Source organism: Loxodonta africana, chromosome 13, assembly GCF_030014295.1.
Source record: "Loxodonta africana isolate mLoxAfr1 chromosome 13, mLoxAfr1.hap2, whole genome shotgun sequence".
NCBI classification, from domain to species: Eukaryota; Metazoa; Chordata; class Mammalia; order Proboscidea; family Elephantidae; genus Loxodonta; species Loxodonta africana.
The window spans coordinates 21,442,165-21,466,373 of NC_087354.1; the positions used below are offsets into that span (position 1 = coordinate 21,442,165).

The window sequence follows — 24,209 nt, forward strand, 5'->3', positions numbered from 1 at the left end:
GGGCAGTTCTACTCCATCCTATAGGCTCATTATAAGTCATAATTGACTTAACGGCAGCAGGTTTTGGAAAAATAAATGGTTCTTAATACCAAAGATCTCAGTAGTACAGAAGAAAACCATCTCTCTACCAGACACAGTAACAAACCTAAAGAGATCTTATAATCCTATTTCTGTCTTTGGGTCTCCAAAATACCAAACTTGGCATTTAGAAGTCCTTTCCTAAGGATACATTTGAAATCATTTCTGTCAATAGCCCTAGCCAGACTGATCATTTCACCATGGACATTAGTGAAGTTAGGAGATCAAAATGTTACAGGCTATTTTTTAATTATGTATCGATGCTATCTAATGGATTTTGTCTTTGGAAGAAGAAAGAAGCACATGTCTGATCTTCCAATAGAAGACTCCTAATTGGTCTCATAATCCCAGCTTTGCTAAATCTTGTATTACATACGCTGACCTTTCCCAAGCATAACACATCTTTTATAGATATACTGGATTAAGGCCATCTGACCTTCTGACCACAAAGCTTCCTTCTGACCACGAAGTTTGTGCTCATCCCTTAGGCGACACTGTCATCCCTAACTGGAGATCATCCAATCTCTCCTTTGAGCGAATCAATCATGATTCTAGAATAAGAATTTACAAACCTGAAGAGACACTGTGGATGACGTTATAATTACTGGAGTATTAGAGTGCGAAAAAGTGCAGAAAATTACAACGGCTGAGTAAAAGCAGTGGGATTTAAATACTGTAGGAAATAAATAGCAATTGTAAACAGAAACAATTAAACATCCAAATGGTATAAAGAAAACATTTGCTGTCACCAAAATCCACCACCAAGGTAGTCAAAGCTTTCTAATAAGTCGCTCGCCACTTCCGCATGCTCTTTGTACGCACGTGTGCAACCTCGATGTATACAGCTTGAAATCTGAGTCACTGAAGGCGAAAGTAAACAGCGTGCTCTGGAGCAGAAAGAGCCACACTTAAAGCAGATGTTGGTTTCAACCCACTAATGAAGTACAATAACACCAGATTTTTTTGTTTTTTTTTTTTTTAGATGATAAGAACACTTCCTTTCCTAGTCTTTGAAGTTGAAGAGTTACACGTATATGAATGTTACAGTAGAATTAGGCCTGGGACATGAGGTGACATAGAAATACCACACTGCTTATATTATCTATGAGTTTGCAAGTGGATTCCAATGTAATGAAAGCATTTTTTTATTTCCTAAAGGAAATAGCTAAAGGAGTAAAATACACACCGTTTATTCTCCTGAGACCCTCAGAATCCTGTGTGAGGGGCAGATGACAAAACAACCCCAACATAGCATGGAGTGGTCTATGAGGAGTTAATAATGGGTTGCAAATGGAACGCGAAGGAGACACATCAACCCAATGTGATAAGGGTGCAGACCAAGGAAACAGGAATTAGGATGGAGATGATGGGACTGACTGAGAAGCTGGATTATGTAATTTGTAAATTATATGTGTTGGGGTTTGGGGCTAAGGCAAAGAGAGACATTTAAGTTTCTAGACAGGCAGCCAAGAAATATGGTGGGATCATCAATGAACACAGGGAAACAAGAGCAAGAGCAGTTTACAGCAGGTAAGATGAATTTCATGTTGAATTTGTTCAGTTGGACCTGCTGCTGCTGCCGCTGCCATTGAGTAGATTCTGACTCACAGCGACCCTAAAGGACACAGTAGAACTGCCCCATAGGGTTTCCAAGGAGCACCGGGTGGATTTGAACTGCCGACCTTTTAGTTAGCAGCCGTAGCTCTTAACCACTACGCCATCAGGGTTTCCATTCAGTTGGAAGGACTAATAAGTTGTCAACGTTGAGGCAGATCATATATATAGTCCAGCTGGATGTTCAGGTATGGAGTTCAGGAGTGAGGCCTGGGATAGAAATGTGGAAGATAGGAACCCTTCCCCCATCCCAAACAATTGTGGAAAGTGAAAGAAAATAGGGCTAGGAACTGAACCACAGGGATCACTGACTTAGTGACATCACAGAGAAAGAGAACTCACATTGAGAACTGAAGAAGACTGGCCACAGGGCCACAAGGAGAGCCAGAGAAGAAGGGGAACAGAGTTGAGGAAGCTGAATGAAGAAAATATTTCAAGCAGGGAGTGAGCAACAGTCTGAAATACACCTGAGAAGTCACATGAGGAAGGCGGAGGTGCACCCATTGTTTGGATGCTGGGAAGGCGGGAAGGCAAGTGTGACAACAGACACTCAAGAAGCTTTGCTGTGAAGAGGAGAGACACACCACTGTGATCCCACGCTAGTGAAGAGATGTAGACACTATAAATAGTATCATTTGATTAAGATATGTAAATAATTTTTGGAACACTGTCAAACATATGTTAAAAAAAAAAACTCGCCGTTAAGTCAATTCTGACTCAGAGGGACCCTATCAGACAGAGCAGAACTGCCCCGCAGGGTTTCCAAGGAGCACCTAGTGGGTTTGAACTGCTGACCTTTTGGTTAGCAACTGAGCTCTTAACCAGTGTGCCACCAGGGCTCCGTTAAACATATATAAATAAGGGCATATAAAAGTCAAACTGAGTAGAAGTTGCACATATATAAGTATTTTTAACTAAAGTCCGGTAAGGGGTTAAGGTTTTAATTGCAGACCCCCAAAACCTCACAATTTCCTCTTTCCCGACATCATAGTTTTCATGTTTCACTTTGATGGGAGGCAATCCATACCTAAAGACATTCTGGGTTGCCCTTGTACCCTGAGATCATAGGTTACAAACTGGAGAATTAGAGATTTAAGCCATTGAGACTTTTTCACTTTCAGAGACAAGAAAACTGAAAATCAGGGGCGTGAATGGAAAAATCGTGCTTTATTTGTCTCCTCTCTGGGGCAGCTGCTCAGTGATCGGCACTTGGCAGAGGTCTAATTAACGTTTTTTAAACTGAACTAAAGATCAAATGGCCAATTAGAGATGGAAACATGGCTAGAATCCAGATCTTTTTTGACTCCATGGCTAATTTGCTTTCAATGACAATTCAAAAGGCTGTCTGGGGTCTGCAGGGCGTTTTTTAAGAAGAAGTTATAAAATTAATTTTTAAGCCAAGGAGGAATGAATATACAGACTTGTAAGGTGCAAACTTTCAAAAAGATGTGTAAGTTTATATATACCCATTGCCTTCGAGTTGTTTCCAACTCATAGCGACCCTATAGAACTGTCTCATAGGGTTTCTAGTGAGCAGCTGGTGGATTCAAACCTCTGGCCTTCTGGTTAGCAGCCATAATTCACTGTAGCTCTTAACCACTGTGCCACCAGGGCTCCAAAGTTTTTATATATATATATATATATATATACACACACACATATATATACATATATTTGCTTACATAATTAAACATGTATCTAGAGCAGGGTCAAAACCTCAGGTGACAATAGTTACCAGAGAAGTAACAAGAAGATAAACAGGCTGAAGCAAGATAATATGGAGTGGTGGGGAGTGAGGCAACCTTGAGAGCACATGACTCCCTGGAAGTAGAGTTCCTCCTTAGCGCGGCCAATGGTATACAGCCCTGACATTACTACGTACTCTGATTTTTTAAGAAATGCTCACACACTGTCCAAATGTTTATGTGATAATTCCATGTTTTTAGAACACTGTCAAACACTACCAAACAAAAGTCATCCCAGGGCCAGTATTTTCAAACCATTTTCTAGAGCATGCTTCCTATGTAAGTATATAAATGTGAATACATTGCTTCTTATTCGGATATTTGCTAAGACTTCAGGACGAGGGCATTTTCTCTCCTGCCTCTCACTCTATAAATAAACAACACCAGCTCACATTTAGTAACACAACAGAGACAGCTTTTTCCCAGGACAGGTCATTTTTGCACTAAAATTGTTTGGCTATGCTATCGATTTTGCTCTCTTCGTGCCTTCACATTCAATTCTATGAATAAGCATAAAAATCATAATGCGTTATTTCCAGCTACTCTTGGTTGAGGTTGTTTGGTTTCTCTTAAAGGTACTATAGTTCTCTGGGTGATTTCACCTTGGAGAGCTCCTGTCATTTACTACAACTGAGATATAAAGACCCTCGCTGAGTTAACACAGGAAAATAAACAACCCTCAGTCCCCAAAATAGCATATAAACTACTTAGATAAATTTTATTTTCAAGGTAATTCCATGGTGTTAGAACTTTGGGGAGCCCAGGAATTTGCCTTAACATGCTGCTTCATATTTCAAGTACGTTAAAGAAGACCCATATAAAAATACTTGATTGGCAGGCTTTTATACTAAGTCCCAACATCCCCTCACCACATGAAATTTTAAGTAAGTCCATGACCCAGGTAAGGAATAGACTGTCTGGCACAGTTTCCACAAGGTGACAGTTAAGGAGTTAATAAAAAATACAAATGTCCTACAAGTCTAGTGGAGTCATCATAGAATGCATATTATTTAACTGAGACATTCTTAGAAATACACACACATCATGAACAGAAATATGAACCACAAGTTTTCATTAATGCAGCCATTAGAAATTAAATATCTGAAGCTACGTTGCCACCTGGAAAATGATTGATGATAGAGTTTTAAGTGGAAAACACACAAATGAGAAAATTTTCCCTGAACTCTGTTTACAGCTCTATAAAGTGATGTATAAGTATGGACTAGACTGGAAGGAAATGTGGGAACTTTGGAAATGGCTGGTTTTCAAGGCAGAGAATATTGATTTTTTTTTTAAATTTCCCTTTAGTATTGACATGATACTGCGTATGTAAAGAATATGAGTGCAAATAAAAGTAATGTTTGCTGTCTGTAATATTCTGTGTATGTTGTGTGTCTGTGTGTACTTTCCCTCAACAAAAAGGAAAAGTTCACAAAAACGGTCTTGGATGACAACCAATTGATGGCAGGTGCCTGAAGAGCTATTATTGCAAAGGGTCCTGAGTCAGTAGGAAACGCGATGCCTTCGATAGAAATGTCTGCCCAGGGTTCTGGAAAAGGAGCAGTGGCTCTACGCCAGCTGTTTGCCATCTCTCTGCCTCAACACTAATATAGAAGAATAGATTGTGTGGAAAGACCAAGAGTTTCCCGTGGCTTTCCTTAAGAGAATCAATTTCTAGAGGCCTTGGGCAACTCAAAACATAACACAGCTAATTAATATTGTCAAATAGCCATGTGTATAGCTTTATAACTTGGTTTCTAAAGAACACAAAGGTCTTAAAATAAATAAAGCCACTGAACATGGTACAGGCAAATGGCAGGGAATCACCGACAGGTAACTTGTCTTTTACTATTCTAGCTCCAGTTGCCCTTGAGTCTACTAGAACTATGCCCCATGGGGTTTTCAATGGCTGATTTTTCAAAAGTAAATCACCAGGCCTTTCTTTTGAGGTGACCCTGGGTAGACCTGAACCTCCAACCTTCTGGTTAGCAGTTGGTCACTTAATCATTTGTACCACCAAGGGGTTCCTGTTGTCTTATTAAAAAACGGTAGCTTTCTGTACTCAGAGTTAATCAACAAGAAGTACAGAGAACCTGCTCAAACCACTGCGGCAGGGTTCACACCACGGGACGTGCCTGCCAAGGGAGCATGATGTGGTTCTTGACTCACACACACTTGTACCTTTGCGAAGCCTTACTGGCTGCTTTTAATCGTTTTCCAGAAGTGCACAAAACAATCCAGACTTTATAAATAAGAGAAAAAGGCTAAAAACACCATCGTTGAAAAAATCCAACGAAAAGTGAAGGAAGTTCTGATACTGGCAGGTGTCTTGACACAAATGGGAAGAACCTTGACAGGTGAGAATATGGAAGCCCAGTGTGTCATTGGCAGAGTGACAAGCATTATGTGAAATCATTTATGTTTGAAGCATGAAATGAAAACTATATAGCGAGCCTAATCACAGTTCTGGGCTTACCTAGCCGGCCAATGTAATTGGAAAGTAAACGCAGAAGGATTTTCCGTTAGGTGCAAAGTTCAGTGGACTTGAGTTGAGTGCAGTGAAGAAGGCTCACCAAGCCACAGTGAAGATCTTGTCCTGAGAAAGTCACCATTTCCAGAACGTTTAGTCCTACACAGCCTTAAAGTAACACCTGTACAATGCATAGCCCCAAAACCAGAAGAAAATGGTCAAGGCTTAGGGGTTTTGTTTTGGTCGGTTAGAGGCTGTTAGTCATATAATCTGCTCTCTGCAGGGATCATCAAACACCTCACTCCTTCAGGTCCCAGGTCAAGTGCCTCTTCTTCAGAGAGGACTTCTGACCCCTAATCTAAGGTAGCACCTCCGTGCCCTAATCTCTTGTCACACTTGACATCTGTCATGATCCTAATGATCTTTATTTACTTGGTCTCCCCAGTCCTCTCCCACGCCCACGATAACGTCAAGTCTTTGACGGGGAGGGATTGTACCATCCTTGTCCACCTCAGCACCTACAGCACTAAGAACAATACCTGACACATAGCAGTTAGTTCTGATTGACTGAATGAATGAATGAATGAAGGTCATTCCTTCTACTACCATTTAGAACTAAATATTTACCAGAAATCCAAGCCTGCCAAGAGAACCAGACTATTCCATCAACCTAATATGTCTCGAAACTATTAAGCTTTTTTGAGGAAACATGTCATGTAACGTATCTATTGCTCTGTGATAAGGTATGTGAGTGATTTTATGCACTAGATACAGCGTACTTAGTCTACAATGACCATCAGTTCTGGCAGGGCATCTTTAAAGGTCCAGGAGTAACCATGGTGAGAATGCAGCTTGTTTTATCTGCCAACATCTCCCACCTGGCTTTTCCCAATCATCTCACAATGGAATAATCCACTCCTCTTACCAGCTTTACAAAATTACGGTCAACAAGATCACGCAAGTCCTTAAACTCCACAAAGAATGCAGACAACATAACTGATCTCTGAAACTATTGACCAAGAACTGAAAGATGCATGACTGCAAAAGTTGACAAGTCCAGCCCCCTTTCTCTTCTTCACATTAACATTTTGATTTCAGTAAGCTAAAATCCTTTTCAGGCCTGAGGATCCTGGAGATAGCTGGTCCCCGCCAGAAAGGCAGGGCCAGGACAGAACAACAGGTGAGGTCTCCACTAAGCATTCAGAAGAAATCCATTTACTTGCATTCAGTTCCCTCTGAACTGACCCAAAATGTCTGTGTGAAACGAGGAAAACTGCTAACAATGAATTTAAATGAATCATACATACACACACACCCCAAGTCCTTCCTTGCCTATGAGTGAAAAACATTTTTTTTTTTAATGTGACTTAATGGATATTTCTTATATTCAAGCAAAGTATGGTTAATTTGAAGACTGTATTTCCAAACCTGTCAGTGATGCATTAAAGTGTCATTTGCCTGGATTTTGGAACTTTTTGTCTCAAATTATTCTAAGGGGTTACTCAATTCCAAAGCCTGTAGTCAGCACATATTAGTCTTTATAAGGGATTCCATTTTAGCAGCCTATCTCAAATGGAAAGGCAAAGAATACTATTATCAGTATGAAAACAATCTACCTTTTAAAAAGGTTATATTGATCTCCCCCTCCCCCACACACACTCTGGTTCCATCAATGCCAGTATCAGTTCTATGAAGTGGACACCATCACAAAGCAGATTAACTGATAATTCCCAAGTGAACGTTCCCAATTTTCTGTAAGCTCTCCTTCTGTGTACTTTACAAACCATTTCATAAAATATCAGCTGGGAACAGGATTGGGGTGACTAGAAACATGCAAATAAATCTTCCCATTGAGCTAAATTACTGCAAATAGGTTTCTAAATATGACGCAATTATTCAGTTACACTGAGATGGAGCAAGTAAGACACATAAAAGGTCATTAAAACTAAAATGAGTCTCCCCACCATTGATGTCGCAAAAGTCACAGGAGCAGCTGCTACAACGAATCCTTACGTGGAGTATCTTATGCACAGGCATCATGTCCTAAGTGCTTTAGGTGCACTTTCGTTTAATCCTCATAACCCTATAAGGTAGGTACTTTCAGAAGCTTCATTTCACTGATGGGTAAACTGAGGCACAGAAAGTTTCTATAACTTGCACGGTATCACACAGGTAATGTGTAGCAGAGACAAGATACAGACTTAGGCAGCCCAGCTTCAGAGTCCATGTTCTCGAACGTTACGCCACCTTGTCCCTCGGTCTCTGTCATCTAAATTCCACGTGCAATGAATGCTTTACCGTATCCATTCCTAACGCTTGACGACTGAAAAAGGTTTTTCAGCAAAGAGGGTAAAGTTTCAGAAACCTACACATTGTGAAAGCGGCAGAGGTAAACTGTGCCGATTTCTCCCTGAGAACCTCTGCAAGCCTTTAACAGCCAATTCCTACCCATCCTCCAGACTCAGTCCACATTTCTCCCGTACCCTAAGCTTCAACAGAGCTGCTCTGCCTTTAATATCTATTTCCAAGAAGGTACTAACGCTACAAATCTTTTCATGAAGATGTATATATCTTGACTCTCCAATGAGATAAACCAGTTGCCATTTTTTTTTTGGAGTGGACCCATTCTCATGGTGACCCCATTCTCATGGTGACCCCATATGTGTAAAAGTAGAACTGTGCTCCACAGGGTTTTCAACAGTTGATTTTTCAGATGTAGATACCAAGGCCTTCTTTCTGAGACATCTCTGGGTGGACTCGAACCAACAATTTTTCAGTCAGTAGCTGAAAATGTTAACTGTTGGCATCACCCAGGGACTCCCCAACTAGATAAGCCCCATTGAAACACAAAAAAACTTCTTTTTTTTTTTTGGTGGGGAGGCACAACAAGAAATGAAAGCATGCAGGTCTACTAAATAGCCTTTGACCGGGCTTCACCTTCCAAAGTCTAGCCTTTTAAAGGTATCATTTCATTGATATATATTCCGGAAAAATTGTCAGATTTTCCCCAGGGATGGCCAGCCTTTTGTTAAGTTACGGTGCAATCACCAAGACAACTAAATCCAGCACTGTCGATAGGACGTGTGCACCTTCAACAGCAGCTTGCTGACCTCAAGGCTTAGCTAAAAATGCAACAGGGAAAAGCATCTTAAAAGTGAAAGCCAAAACGTAAAGTTTAAAAAAAAAAAAAAAAAAGGATGGAGATTCAGGGTTCTCCAGGTAATAGGCTCAAGTTAGGTAAAATCGGCTGGATTTGATCGTTTTTGTTTCCCTCTAAAACAGTTCTGAAGTTATTTTTTTGAAATATTGTAATTTGCTCACGCTTCTTCTTCTTAACCTGGTTGGAAACCAGTGTAGAACTAACCGTGTGCACTGCCTATGTGTCTGATCGCTGGGAAAAAAGCTTTCATAAAATTGTGGACGCTTATCATCCAAACCTCTGTAGGTTTACTTATGACCAAGTGGCCAGATTTGCTCATTTCCTTGAATAAGAGAAATTCATGAAGTACCTATTATACATAAGACACTCTGCTTATATTATTACTAATCTTTACAGTACCCCAAGGTTTTACAAATAAGAAAACTGAGCTTCAGAGACATATGGTACAGCTGATACTGGAAAGAGGTTTTGTATGTGTTCAAATTCAGTTTTCCCTTTAACTGGGCTGTGGTGAGTTAAACCTGTTGCCCTTGAGTCAGTTCTGACTCATGGTGACCCTGTGTGTATCCGAGTAGAAATGGATTTTCAATGGCTGATTTTTCAGAAGTAGATCACCAAGCTTTTCTTCCAGAGTGTCTCTAAATAAAGTCGACCCATCAAACTTTTAGCCAGCAGCTGAGTGCGTTAACTGTTTACACCACGCAGTAACTCCATGGTGAGTTAAGGGAGCCATAAAGCTGTGGCCCTCTGTGTTCCCCATTACTGGCTCCCTAAGGGTAGAAGTTTCTTAAGCGGTCCCACCCACCCTATGCCTGCCTCATCAAAGGCTGGCCTCCAGGAAGTTTTGTTGAATAAACCAAAAAATTGTAGAAACTTTTCTCTCCTTAATCATTTAAATGACTGTAATAGTCTATAGTGTTCATTCTTCTTATCTCAGAGAAGATGTAGCACTGATAAAATTTAACAATAAAGGGCAAAGATTTTTTTAGAAGTTTTAAAATGTTAAATAAATTCAAATTATTTTTAATATTCTCCTGTCCAAAGATTAGTTTTTAAAAATGATATTTTAAAGACAACAAAAAAGTCTGTAATCTCACTCTCCAATTAACCCTGGCAATGTTTTTTTAAAGGTACCTCCTTAGAACTTGTAATTGTGCAGAGAGAGACACATGATAAAAAGTGACTCAGTCAGAATTGACCATCTCCCTAAAGAAACCACTGCTCAGTTTCTACGAGTCCCTGGGTGGTACAAGCGGTTCAGCACTGGACTATTAATAAGAGGGTTGGTGGTTCGAACCCACCCACACTAGTCTCAAAAGAAAGGCCTGGGATCTGCTTCCAAAAGGTCACAGCCATTGAAAACACTATGGAACACAGTTCTACTCTGAAATACACGGGGTCGCCATGAATAGGAATCAACTTGATGCCACCTGCTTTTTGTTGTTGTTGTTTGTTTTTTAGTTTCTAATGATTATTTCCAGAAAAATGATATATTAACATACCAGAACACGGTATGAACATATATGGGTATGTCATGGCTGGTTCATACCATGTTTTATCACAGTATAAAGAATAATAACACTGACAATGCTTTGTAAGTTCTAAATAAGTCAGTCAGCTTCGAATCACTGTCACCATCAAGAAGCGGCATTTCGCCCTGAGAATATGGCCCCCAGACACGCTTATAGCTCAGTAATGAAGTCACTCCCGCGCTTCGCCCTTTAGACAAAGATTAGGTAGGCCCATAAAACAAAATGAGACAAAATGGGCACACCAGCCCAGGGGCAAGGACAGGAACGCAGGAGGGGACAGGAAAGTTAGTAATGGGGAACCCAAGGTCGAGAAGTGGAGAGTGTTGACATGTCGTGGGGTTGGCAACCAATGCCACAAAACAATATGTGTTTTAATTATTTAATGAGAAACTTGTTTGCTCTGTAACCTTTCATCTAAAGTACAATAAAAAAAATTAAATAAAGAGGAAAATCAACAGAATGGAGAGAGAAGAAGCAGTCAGGGAAAGGAAGCAACAGGAAGCAAGGTGTCCAAGGAGTAAATTCTGCAGAAGCCATAGAGAATAAAGACATTGGACTTGACCATGAGAGAGATGGTAACCTTCAAAAAAGCCGTGTCAGCAGATGGAAGTTAAGTGATGCTTGATTCAAATCACCCAAAGATCATTCCTTCTAATTCTGTATTTCCTTGACCTAGCTTGCTCAATGTCTAATATATAATCTTAAGTCAGACTCCCCAAATTTCATTGCTTCACTCAAGAAAGAAAAAAAAAAAAAAAAAAAAAAACTTGACATGAGTAATAAAACTGTGGGTTTCATGGAACTCACGATAATTTGAAAAACCACATTATTTGAGCACGTGCACAGAAAATTCACTTTCGAGACACATTTGTTGCCAGTTTTCTGCTGTGTTTCACAAAATGACCCCAGGCCATTTCCAAAAGCTGTTTATTTCTGGCTACATTTCCCGAAAAGTACTAAGAATGAGCTTGGTGAGCTGCACCTTCTCAAACAGATCTCTACCAATGGCAATTATGAGAAGGTACCTTAATTAGTGAATACTCTAAACACCCATGTCATTCTCCATCTCAGCATCAGAGGCCATATCCCTCAGTTGGTATCTGTTTTAAAACCAAGCCCAGGGGCAGGCATTCTTTAAAAAAAAAAAAGAAAGAAAGAAAGAAATGGCATTTCATAGACAGGTGCTGAATGATCGGATCCATAGACAGGTTCTGAATGGTTTGATTCAGAATGTTTTTACAAACTAGAGCAACCATCAAAACTGTGCAAACAAGACATCCAGAATCGATTAGCAGATTTTCATATTAAAAAAAAAGTTGTTTAACCAAAAAAACAAGTCATCATTCATAACATACCATAAAATGACTAAATTCTGAGTGGAACGAATGCAGAGAACACTGATGAGTGTTCTTCTCAAAGGTGCATGAGATTGTGCACAGGACATCAGATGGCAAGTACACCCTCCCACTTCACACTGTCACCCATATCAGTTTAGCATCTGCCATCACGTCCTCTATATTCAGACTAAAGGAGGGTGCCTAGGAAGTATCTCAGAAGCCACCGTGGAGATAAACAGAGCCTTCAGCAGAAGTAACTCCAGTCTCCAACATCAAAACAAAACTAAACCCGTTGCTGTCAAGCCGATTCCAATTCATAGCAACTCCATAGGACAGAGTAGAACTGCCCCATAGAGTTTCCAAGGAGTGCCTGGTGGATCTGAACTGCTGACCTTCTGGTTAGCAGCCATGGCTCTTAACCACTACGCCACCATGGTTTCCCAGGGTTTCCAAGACTATATCAACCAGAAAAGATTTCAGCTCCATTGTATACTGTAGATCCTTTAAAAATCTCATTTTAAAAATGGTTTCTAATGCTTAAAAATGGAGCCCTGGTGGTGCAGTTTTTAAGCGTTTGGCCGCTAATGGAAAGGTGTGTGGTCCAAACCCACCAGCCTCTCTGCAGGAGAAAGATGTGGCAGTCTGCTTCTGTAAAGATTACCACATTTTTTCGCAAATTTTCGCCCACATAAATAACGCACACACGTAACAAGTGCAAACAATGAAATTACGTAAAAAAAACTTCTGGCATACTGAACTCATGCATATAACATGCATATCTCATCTCATTTCTAGAAGTGAATTTTGGCCTCATTCACTCTCATTCAATAGTCCTAAAATGTTACTTTTGATCATATTTGTATAATAAAGGTATAAGTGATCATCAAGAAGTCATGGATTGAATTTGGTTATGGCCTGGTAATCATAAAATAAACTAGTGTAATAGTGCATTTGTTTCTATTAATTTCAGTTGCAATTATATCCCCGTCACTTTTGAGTCATCAGTCGGAACCTTGAACCTACTGAAGCTTGTCCATAAATCACATGCCATCAACTGGAAGCATAAACAAAGCGAAGCCTACACTGGCATAAATGGCATGAAGTAACTGTCGACAGGAATCTCAACTCAGTCTTCACTGACATAATTTTCAGAATTACCTTCCAACTCTGCTTCTAATTGAAAGAGTAAACAAAGCAAAACTGATATTTGATTGCTCTTGGTTCAACAGTTGAATTGAAAACCTTATCAAATCATCATAACGAAACCATTAATCTATGTTAGGTCTGTGTATTTCATAGTCTAATTATGTCTCACTAGCACCAATGTCCTTGATCAATGGTCATAAGTCACCTTAGTCATAAGCTTGCGATAATATAAAAAGACCCTTGCTTTTTGTACACCTCACATTTGAATTCTGCGATCTCTTTGCTAGAACCAGCCAGTTAATGACTATAGTGTGCATATTTTTTCAGTTTACAAATCTAAATCTTAGAACCCTTTTAGGATCATGGCAGGGGTTAAATACAAGTCCTGCACTAACCAAAAAAAACAAACCTGTTGCCATCGAGTTGATTCCGACTCATAGAGAGCCTATAGGACAGAGTAGAACTGCCCCATAAAGTTTCCAAGGAGTGCCTGGTGGATTTGAACTGCTAACCTTTTGGTTAGTAGCCGGAGCACTTAGCCACTACACCACCAGTGTTTCCAGTCCTACACTACTGACTTCAGACTGAAAGTGTTCCAAGGGCAGAAGAAACAAGCAACAGAATGGCAGCAAGAGAGTTCGAGGTTGGAGAGTCAACCATTCGCCAATGGAGAAAGGAGCCAGAGAAAATGAATCCGCCGAAACACTCATGTCATGGGCCCAAAGCAAAATGGCCTGAGTTGGAGAACAACTTGAAAGAGTGGATTATTCCTCTAAGGCAATAAAATCAAGCTGTCTGTACTGTCGCAATTCATATCAAAGTGAAGTTTCTTGCAAATGAACGCGGAATCTCAGATTTCAAGGTGGGTTTCACCCGGATTTCTAAATTCTTGAAAAGGAATGGCCTTCCTATAAGAATGAGAAACAACGATGATAATGAGTCAATAAACTAAAACGAGCTATTTTGAGATGAAAATGTAATTTCTACTGGTGACTTTTATTTGTTGATTTCAAAGACATTGATTATCAAAAACTATGTGTCAGTTTAAGATTTATGAAAGCAATAAAATATAAACATCTTGTTCTTGTAGTTTTAGGCCTAGGATTTCTTACTTGCTAATTTCTAGCACTTCATACATTCGTACTCTTTGGTTTCAACATGGCGTCCATTTCCATCATAAGCCTGTTCAGTTCACCACTGGTTGCACTTAGTTTAGGAAAATACCTACTTTAAATGAAGTTTCCATGAGGTCGGTTTTATCTCAGTAATATTAAATCCACTGGACAGAGAAAAAAAATATATATATATACACTGAAATTATATATATATATATATATATATATATATATATATATACTGAAAATATATATATATATACTCTGAAATTAAAGTCAGTAACATGTAAAAAAAAATACTGGTATAGCACATTTATGAAAATATACGGGTGGGTTGTGTGGTTTGCAAAAACATCTAACGCATGGTATCTGCATAAAAAATATGGTACAGCCTTGGAAACCCTAGGGGGCAGTTCTACTCTGTCCTATTGGGTCTGTAGGATCACTATGAGTCAGAATTGACTCCATGGCAATGGGTTTGGTTGTTCTGGTTTAATGCTTAGAAATAAACAAAGGAAGAAAAGAAAGGAGGGAAGGAAGGAGGGAGGGAGGGAGGGACAAACAAAACAGAAAAGCACCTACATCTAATTAAAAGCACCACAAGAGTTTTATCTGGGTTTGAAAATGTCAACATCTGTGTATATTTAAAAGTTTAAATCAGTTTAAAAATATAAAAACACATTCAGGTGGTTCTCACATGAACATTCAGGAATTAGGCATGGTATTTAGAGAGTGGTGACTGCTTGCTTTGTTCCACAAATCTAAGGATAAAGCATTTATGGCATCGCTTGGGTCAGATGAAGGACAGAGACTTTTCCAGAGTCTTCAGCTTCGTGTACTCACAATCATCTGGCAGGAAACGGCTCTCAAGAGATCTATTTATCAAAAGCATACCAAGCTGATCTCCAGAACAAGGCTCAGCAGGATTTCTGGGCTCCCTCACTGCGGCTTTTGAAGCATCTGCTGCAGTGAAGGGTTTCACCTCTAGGTTCAGCCTGTGGAAGGAGGAGAATGCGTATAGCAGCTGCTTCCAAACTCAGGATGCAGAGAAATTTCTAGAATCTCAGTTGGACTGGGTCTTGGAGATCCTCTAGTTTTTTGGTTAAATGATTTAACTGGAATACAAGGCCGAGCAGAAGTGCAGTTGAAATAGCACTGACTCGAAATGGAATAATAGAGGGGAATGTAAAATCACAAGGGCAACTGGGTGACCTTGCACAAGTTACTTAGCTTCTCTGAATTTCAGTGTTCTCTTCTATAAAATGGGGATAAGAATCGTAACTAAGAGGGTTCCGGAGAATTTGGTTGTTGTTGGCTGCTGCGGTTGTGTTGGCCCCTTAGTCTGGAAGCTCTGCTGAAACCCATTCACCATCACAGCAACACACAAGTTTCACTGACAGAAGAGTGGTGGCTGCGCAAGCGGTGCACTGGCCAGGAATCGAACCCAGGTCTCCCACGTGGAAGGCAAGAACTCTATCACTCAACCACCAATGGCTCCTGAGAGGATCTGAAAGACTAAAACAATATCTCCACCGAGCTGAAGCTCAGCCATGTCAGGCAGCTGACATGAAATGCCTAGTAATGGAGCCTGAGTGTTTTGTAAGCTGGGAAAAGTAAAGAATTCTTTCATGAAAAAAAAAAAAAAGTTATCAATGAAAAGGCACATGTTAACAACTGAACACAAAAACTAAGCAATGAACTAATGATTTAGGGTCTTGGGTTCACCGTAATAAAGCTAGAAATTGACGCACAGCTGGAAGTTGGAGGGGAAGCAGGTAACAAAGCCAACCAACACCAATCTGTTTTTAATGACCTGGGCCACACCCCACTGGTTCAACTTTTTTTTTTCTACATATAAATATTTCATGAAGTTTGAAGACAACTGGTAATGTACCTTCTCAGTTCCACCGTATCTTCTGGTTCAAATATTAACAGAGGAGGAACTTCCTGAAAAACTTTTGTCTCATTTCTTGGTAATGTCTCTGTGCCAACCCAAATGAAATTGAAGATCATGAAAGAAATGTCAGAGCAATTCTACCTGTTTAGACAGGCCTAAAATGCCGAAGGCAACTGCTGCCACGGATGCTTACATAATTCAAAACACTAAACCATGTGAGGAGAAGAACATACTAAAAAGGAGAAAAGGAGGAACATGGAAGTGGCTCTATGGAGTTAAAGACTTCTAGAAGAAGGCCACCCAAAACCCACTGCCATAAAAAAACATGGTTAATTACAGCGTCTGTTCCCACAACAGACTAGAAACATTCAAGTCCCTGTAGGACAAAGAGATCCACACACATTTTATGGGACAGACTTTGCCACCAGCTGACTGTGTGAGGGTAAGCAAGCCTGCAGCACCTCTGGGCCTCAGCTTATTCATCTGGAAGATAGAGTCAACAGAAGCTAGAAGAGCTGATCCCAAAGGTCATTGCATCCTATAAACCTACGGAGTTAAGAAAATTACATGTAGCTTTTACATTAAGAAAGATTCTCACAGCAATAATTTTGGTTATTTCGGCTTAAGTAGTATAATGTGTTTTTCTGTTGTAGTACCTAAATTTTCCTACTAAACTCAAAACAGGAGCACTGATGGTGAAGTGGTTAAAAACTCAGGCTGCTAACCAAAAGGTCAGCAGTTCAAATCTACCAGCTGCTCCTTGGAAACCCTACGGGGCAGTTCTACTCTATCTTGTAGGGTGGCTATGAGTTGGAATCGACTCAACGGCACCCAATGACAAACTCAAAACATGTTTCGTACCACTAAAAAATAGTACCCCTTGCTCCCCCCCAAAAATATTGCACAATCTTTTTCCTTTAGTTTAGTTTTGTTTGTGGCATGGCCACCTCCTTTGGGTCTTGGATCTGAAGAGATTCTTTACTTCTCAGAACATGGTCAGAGTCACACCAATGAGTTTCTATTTTCTTTTTAGTTTTCCTGATTGGTTTACAGAGCTCTCCTGAATACTCTTACATATCAGCCAATTTATAATTAACACATTAGTAATTTATTACCTTAAACTTTCACTTCCTCAAATGCATCCCTCCATCAATTTCTCAAAGCAACCTCTTTGTACTTTCCAACTCTTCCTCCATGCTGATGTCCCTGCCCCAAGGGCTCTTACCCACTGCTTCTCCTAGTAAACCAAACACCAAACCTGCTGCCATAGAGCTGAGTCCAACTCACAGCAACCCCACGTGTTACAGAGCAGAGCTTCTCTACAGAGTTTCCATTGCTGTAATCTTTGTGGAAACAGATCACCAGGCCCTTCTTCCAGGTGCCACGGAGTGGGTTCAAACAGCCAACCTTTAGGTTAATATTCTAGCGCAAACCATTTGCAGTATCCAGGGACTGCTTCTCCTGGTAGTCCTTGGTTACCCTCCCTGCTAAGCTAAGCAGCACCTCCCCTGGAGGTAGTCCTTCATGACATCCCCCTGTAGTACCTTGTACCTTATCATTAGCAAGCAATGCCCCTTATTGGAAATCACCTGTTAAATTCTCTGACTTCTACTCTAAGCTGTTAACACTGAGAGAACAGGGATCTGTTTGTTTGTTTCCCACCACTAAATCTCTAGCACAAAGCACACATAAACCAAAAAAAATCAAAGCCATGCCATCTAGTCAGTTCCAACTCATAGCAACCCTATAGGATGGAGCAGAACTTGGAAACCCCACAGGGTTTCCAAGGGGTGTCTGGTGGATTTGAACTGCCGATCTTTTGGTTAGCAGCCGTAGCTCTTAACCACTACGCCACCAGGGCAGATGCTCAATTAGTAGTTTTTGGATGAAAGAATGAGTATCTGTTTATTTCAGTTATGTTGTAACACTTTTTTTAAAAAACCTGCTACTTAACTCTGAGCACCAGAGAAAGCTCACATATTCTGGTGACATCTGTATGAGCAGCCGCTCCAAAAGAGCACTGGCCAATGTGTGTGATATAGAAAATAATCTGATAAATTTACAATGCACATGACATACATAAACGATAAATGAGTGTTTTTCAATCCTAGAAATAACAAATTAAGAGGATATATGGTAAAAATTCTAACTTGTGAAAATTATATGGGCTCAAATTCTGAAAAACCAGCTTTCAACAAGCCCCTTGTCACTCTACTGCTTCAGCTGGCTCTTGTTTGCTTTTTCACCTTGATGACCTCCTCCCACTGGCCAAGTTCAGGCTATCAAACACTTTAAAGGCCAAAGAAGGGGAGAATTTGTCCCCACTCTTTAAAGAATGACCTGAAGTAATCATCCTCACCTTCGAAATCAAACAAATTGGAATTTGTTCATCACCTAGCCAACCAGAAAGAGAAATGCCTGAGTTTCCTTTCTGACCTTCTTCTTGCTCTAGCCAGTCTCTTAAAAAGATCACACATAATCCTGTAACTTCAACTACCACCTAAAGACCAGCCATGCCAAATCTCTGTACTGCTGACCCTTATCCTATCCAATTGCCCACCAAAATCTCTTCCTGGGGTCAGTCAGACATTTCAAACTCACCATGTCCATGAAACTCATTATTATTCTCCTATAACAGCCTTCTCCTCCTTTAATACTGACGTGTTACTGGCGCAAATCCAGGGGCCCGAGTGCAACAATCAAACCCAAACATCCACTTATTAATTTCTCAATTCTGACACGAGTTGCCCACGTCATGCTCTTTCCTCCGACCCTAGCCACCCGGCGCTAGATCAGATCTCACAAATTAAAAGGATACCGTCTTTCAGACACCAGCCTCAAGTTTTGGAACCCACACGACAACCTAACCTTGACTGTTGGTACAGATTCAGGGGTTTCCCTCTATCCTTTCTGAATGCCAGTCGTAAGTTCAGGAGCCCCTCCTGGGCTCCCTCACTTCTGACCTTTTGGCAGCCATTACTCCTTTGGGTTCAATAATTCACTGAAACAACCCACAGCACTCACAGAATGTGCTTTATTTATCATTACGGTTTTATCACAGTAAATAAGGATACAAATGGAAAGACACATAGGGTAAGGTATGCGTTTCCAAAGTAGAGCTTCCATATCTCAAGTGATGCAGCCACCCTTCCAAATGCATCCATGTATTTCACCAACCAGGAAGTCCACGCAGCTTCCATGTCCACAGCCTTTATTGGCTTCATTATATAGTTATAATTGACTGGATCAGCCTTTCCTCCCCCCCAAAAAATACTGCAGAATCCACAATCTTTTTCCTGAGGACAGCTGATATCTTGGTGAACTTTCTGGTCAGGCCAGCCCCCCACCCAAGTGTGGTCTAGAGGTCTAGATAACAAAGACACTTCAATTATTAAGTTACTAGTTATTAGTTATTTTGCAGTAACCAAGGACAAAGGACACATTATTTAAGGTAAAGTCATTCTTCACCCCACAAGGCTCAAGGCACATGCATGATGTTCAGCCTCGATAACTCCTTCTCCCTCATTACCCACATCTGTCTGGTCCCCTCTGTAATCTCTTAGACATCTCTCAAATCCTTCCATGCTTCTGCTTCACTACTGCTTTAAGGCAAGCCCTATAACCCCATTTTGAACTGCGACAACTCCTTCTCTGCTGACTCATTGCCAGAATTAGAGTATCTAACTCTGTTCTCCCATAGCACTGCAGAGCAAGTATTTCTCTGTTAGTTTGTAGGGATCTCATCTGTCTTGGTCACCACGCTGCCTTCTTCCAGTGCCTAACATAATAACACAGCACTTTACGGCACTTTGCACAAACTAGGCAGGCAATAAACAACCATATCAATGAATGAATATTTGTACGAGACAGCTGGTACTCGCAGAATTAAATTTGGCTGCCTCCCTAAACTCAAATTAACATTTGCCTAAACAAACTGCTTCTCGAGGAGAAGGAAGACAAACTAACATGGGGTTCACCCCCAAAGGCAATCCATCCATCATGCCACACACACACCTGTCGTTGTCAGTTGCCATCAAGTGGGCTCTTACTCATGGCAGCCTTGTGTACAACAAAATGAAATGTTTCCCAGTCTTATGGCATCCTGATGATGGCTGGCACGTTCAAGTTCATCATCACAGCTACTGTGCCAATCCATCTCACTGCGGGTGTCCTCACTCTCACTGGCCCTTTACTTTACCAAGCACAATGTCTCCGTCCAGCAATTAGCCTTTCCTGATGATGTATCCAGAGCAAGTGAATCAGACAACGCTGTGTTGTGGTCATAAGGTTTTCCAGGGCTAAGTTTTAGAAGTAGATCACCAGGCCTTTCTTCATAGTCTCTGTTAGTCTGGAAGCTTTGCTGAAATCTGTAGACCATGGGTGACCCTACCGGTATTTGAAATACCAGTGGCATAGTTTTCAGCATCATAGCAACAAGCCACCATAGAATGACAAACGGAAACACTGACAGGTGGACGTCCACAATTCTATGCATTTCATTACCGAACAGCCCCCTAACGTCAGGCACCATGAGTAAGTGTATATATGTTATAGAACTATTTGGTAATAAAATGATAGAACTGTGGACATCCACTTGTTTTCAGAGAACACCCATGAAAGTTATTTTGGATCTGCTCCAGGACATTATGGACAAACACACCCTCACTTCCACGTCCTTTATGGCCTAGGGAAGGCGTTGGCCTTGAAGAGGGAGGTCCCTGGGTGTATATCCACATCAAACCTCGGTGTTACTAAACAAGGCCAGACCTTCCACATTCACTGGGAATTTCCACAAAGCTCCCCACTGGAGAAATCCATACCAAACCAAAAACCAAATCCACTGCCATCAAGTCAATTCCGACTCACAGAAATCCATAACAGCACATAATAACGTGGAAAGAGGCACTCGGTGTATAATTGTCCACCATTTTGTATCTGATGTGATTTTCCTATGTGTTGTGAATCCTACCTCTATGATGTTAATGAGGTGGAATTGGAAGCAGTTACGTTAATGAGACAGGACTCAATCTACAAGGTCAGGCTGTATCTTGAGTCAATTTCTTCTGAGATATCAAAAAGAGATGCAAGCAGAGAGACAGGGGACATCATACCACCAAGAAAGTAGTGTCAGGAGCACGTGTGTCTTTTGGACCCAGGGTCCCTGTGCTGAGAAGCTCCTAGACCAGCAGAAGATTGGTGATAAGGCTCTTCCTCCAGAACTGAGAGAAAAAAGCCTTCCCCTGGAGCTGGTACCCTGAATTCAGGCTTCTAGCCTCCTAAACTGGGAGAGAATAAATCGCCATTTGTCAAAGCCATCCACTTGTGGTATTTCTGTTATAGCAGCACTAGATAACTAAGACATCATGTTACACAGTCGTATCATCCATTTGCCAGCCCGAAGGCATCCAGATACTCATGAAACTTTTAAAAAGTGCAATAGGAATGAATGACAATAACATTCTCCCTTTCTAATCTGAGAATTTTTCCCTAAAGGAAAAATTGCTAAGCTCAAGTGGTCAAGAAATGACTCCGAATGTTAAATGGGAGCATTCCAAGCAGTCTGGGACCTGCCTTCCAGACCTCTCACCCAATCCAAACACACCCAGTGACACTGAAGAAAACTTTCACAAGCAGGATGGGAGGGAAGGCGCTGGAACCAGACTGCCTGGGCTCAGACTCAGCTCTGAGTACCTGGCTGAACCACTCTGTAGTTGTGTGGTCTTGGACCATTTCCTTCACCTCTCTGTACCTCAGTTTCTCACATGTGAAATGGAGGTGATAATACCCCTATCTCATAGGGTTGTTTTGATGATTAAATGAGTTAATATTTCTTAGCATAATACCACAATGGCAACTGACAACGACAAGCAGTATACTTGGCACAATCTGAGTACTCAATAAATGTTAGCTGTAATAATACAAATAATAATACTAATTAGCATTAGTACTAATCTCATTCCCCTTCCTCCATCTCCACAAGGGATTCTACACCCTACCATTTCTGTTGAATACTAAGAGCAATGGTTCTCAAGCTTTCCCATGCACTAGAATCATGTGGGGAGTCCTTGCGTGGCCAGACTGTTATGTACATGGCTACCAGTCGAAAGGTTAGCAGTTTGAATCTACCCAGAGGCACCTCGGAAGAAAGGCCTGGAGATCTACTTCTGAAAACTAAGCCATTGAAAACCCTAAGGAGCACAGTTCTGCTCTGACACACACAGGGCCACCATGAGTCGGAAAAGATTCTACGGCACCTAGCTTGTTTGTTTGTTTTTAGAATCACCTGGAGGGCTTCTTTAACACAGAAGTTGCTGTTTTCCAAATGCAGAGTTTCTGAAGCATGGTACTCAGTGCAGGGCCCGAGAAGTTGCATTTCTAACAAGTTAATCCCAGGTGGTGTGGATGTTGCGGCCTAGAAGGGCATTTTGAGAAATACTAAGATGCATCATTGACTCCATCATGTAGGAGACTGTGAGAGTCCAAACCTCCAGGACTTTCCATGTCCTTACCCACACCTAGAATGCCCTTCCTGGACTGGACTCCTTCCTCTTAGTAACTCCATCAACAATTCTAAGGTCAGGCATCAGGGACCCTAGAGGGCTCCCGTGGTGCCTCTATGCCAGTACCTACAATACTGCACCGTGATCAATGAAATCAATTCTACGAGACTAGTTGCTCTTTGGTGGCCAGGACCTTGCCTTACACAGTGCCTACGGACTGCTGTCAAGTCGATTCCAATTCACGGTGATCCAAAAGACAGAGAAGAAGTGCCCCATAAGGTTTCCAAGGTTGTAATCTTTACAGGAGCAGGCTACCACATCTTTCTCCTGCAGAGTGGCTGGTGGGTTTGAACCACTGACCTTTTGGTAAACAGCCAAGCACTTTAACCACTGCGCCACTAGGGCTCCTTACTCAGTGCCTAGGACATAAAAATCCTCACAAATATTGACTGATAGAATGAGAGCTAGAAGAGCCAATGGCCAGAGGTGTCCATGGGGTGCCAACCAAACTGGACGTCTTGGAGACTAGCTCCGGGGCCTTGTTCTCAGAACTGCACGCTGGACGTGAAGTGTCTCGAGTCCCTGATGAGCTCAGGGTTCCTTCCATGCCAGCTCTGCTCAGGCTCCTCTGATTCCAATCACAAAACCTCCTCTTGACCCGTGAAGCTAGAGGAGTTTCCACTTTAGGCCCCTCACCTGCATGGGTCCCTCACCTTCATAGGCCACTCCAAGTACTAAAAGCTGCTGGGGGATGCTGATTGTTCTCAGGGGAGCCAGGTGGCCATCAGGGAGCAGTTCTATGTAAATGTTTCAGGTAAACGGCCCAAAAAAGTCTCAGCAGAAAGACAAAAATCTCCAGCAATTTGTTGCAATTTCTTTTTCTCATTCTAAATAATATTTGCTTTCATATCTTATTTTGTATTATTTTTTTAAAGACCTTCCTCCCTTACCCCAATTTTTTACAGTTCAGGCCTCACCAAACCTGAATCTGTCTACATTCTCTGCTTGTTGGGCCTCTGGCTTTTCTGGGAATTTCTATAATTCATCATCCCACCTCCACACGAGAACATCTTAACCAAATCAAGTACACTTTTGTAAACACCTTCTAGGCTGGATTTCAATAGTTGCTAAGGAGTGGTTTTTGCCAATTCCACCATCCAAATGAAGATAGAGAAAAAAGAAAATGTATGCCAAACAGGAACCAGGCAGAATATCTTAACTGATTCTCCCAACAGAGGCAAAAAGCCCTTCTCCAACGCTTAACCGGCAACACCTCAAGGAAATTTAAATAGGAAACCCCTCGATTTTTGTGCCTAATTACCAACATTTTATAAGGAAGATTTTTAACACTGCACGTGCTCACCATGCCAGGAAATATTATTTTAAATTCTAAGTGCTATTTTCAGTTTCATTCTACACAGTATAATAAATTTAATTTGAAAATTATTTGCATTTTTGTAGTTTACAAGTACTGTCAGGTGAGTTGCTACAGGTCATTTACTCCATAGTCTAATTAGTAATTTTATCAATTTGGAATTCCTTCCCAAATAAGCGCATCGCAGTTCACTAGACTTATGGAAAAAAAATGGATATATCTTTGAAAGTAAATATTAGA

General features: G+C 41.0%; 1 protein-coding gene across 10 annotated transcripts in view; it reads right to left on the minus strand.

The window, feature by feature from the left end:
• The window catches only part of MCTP2 (multiple C2 and transmembrane domain containing 2), a 312,542-nt gene that overhangs the window by 283,910 nt on the left and 4,423 nt on the right, over positions 1–24,209 (minus strand). The gene's annotated exons all lie outside the window — the stretch shown is intronic.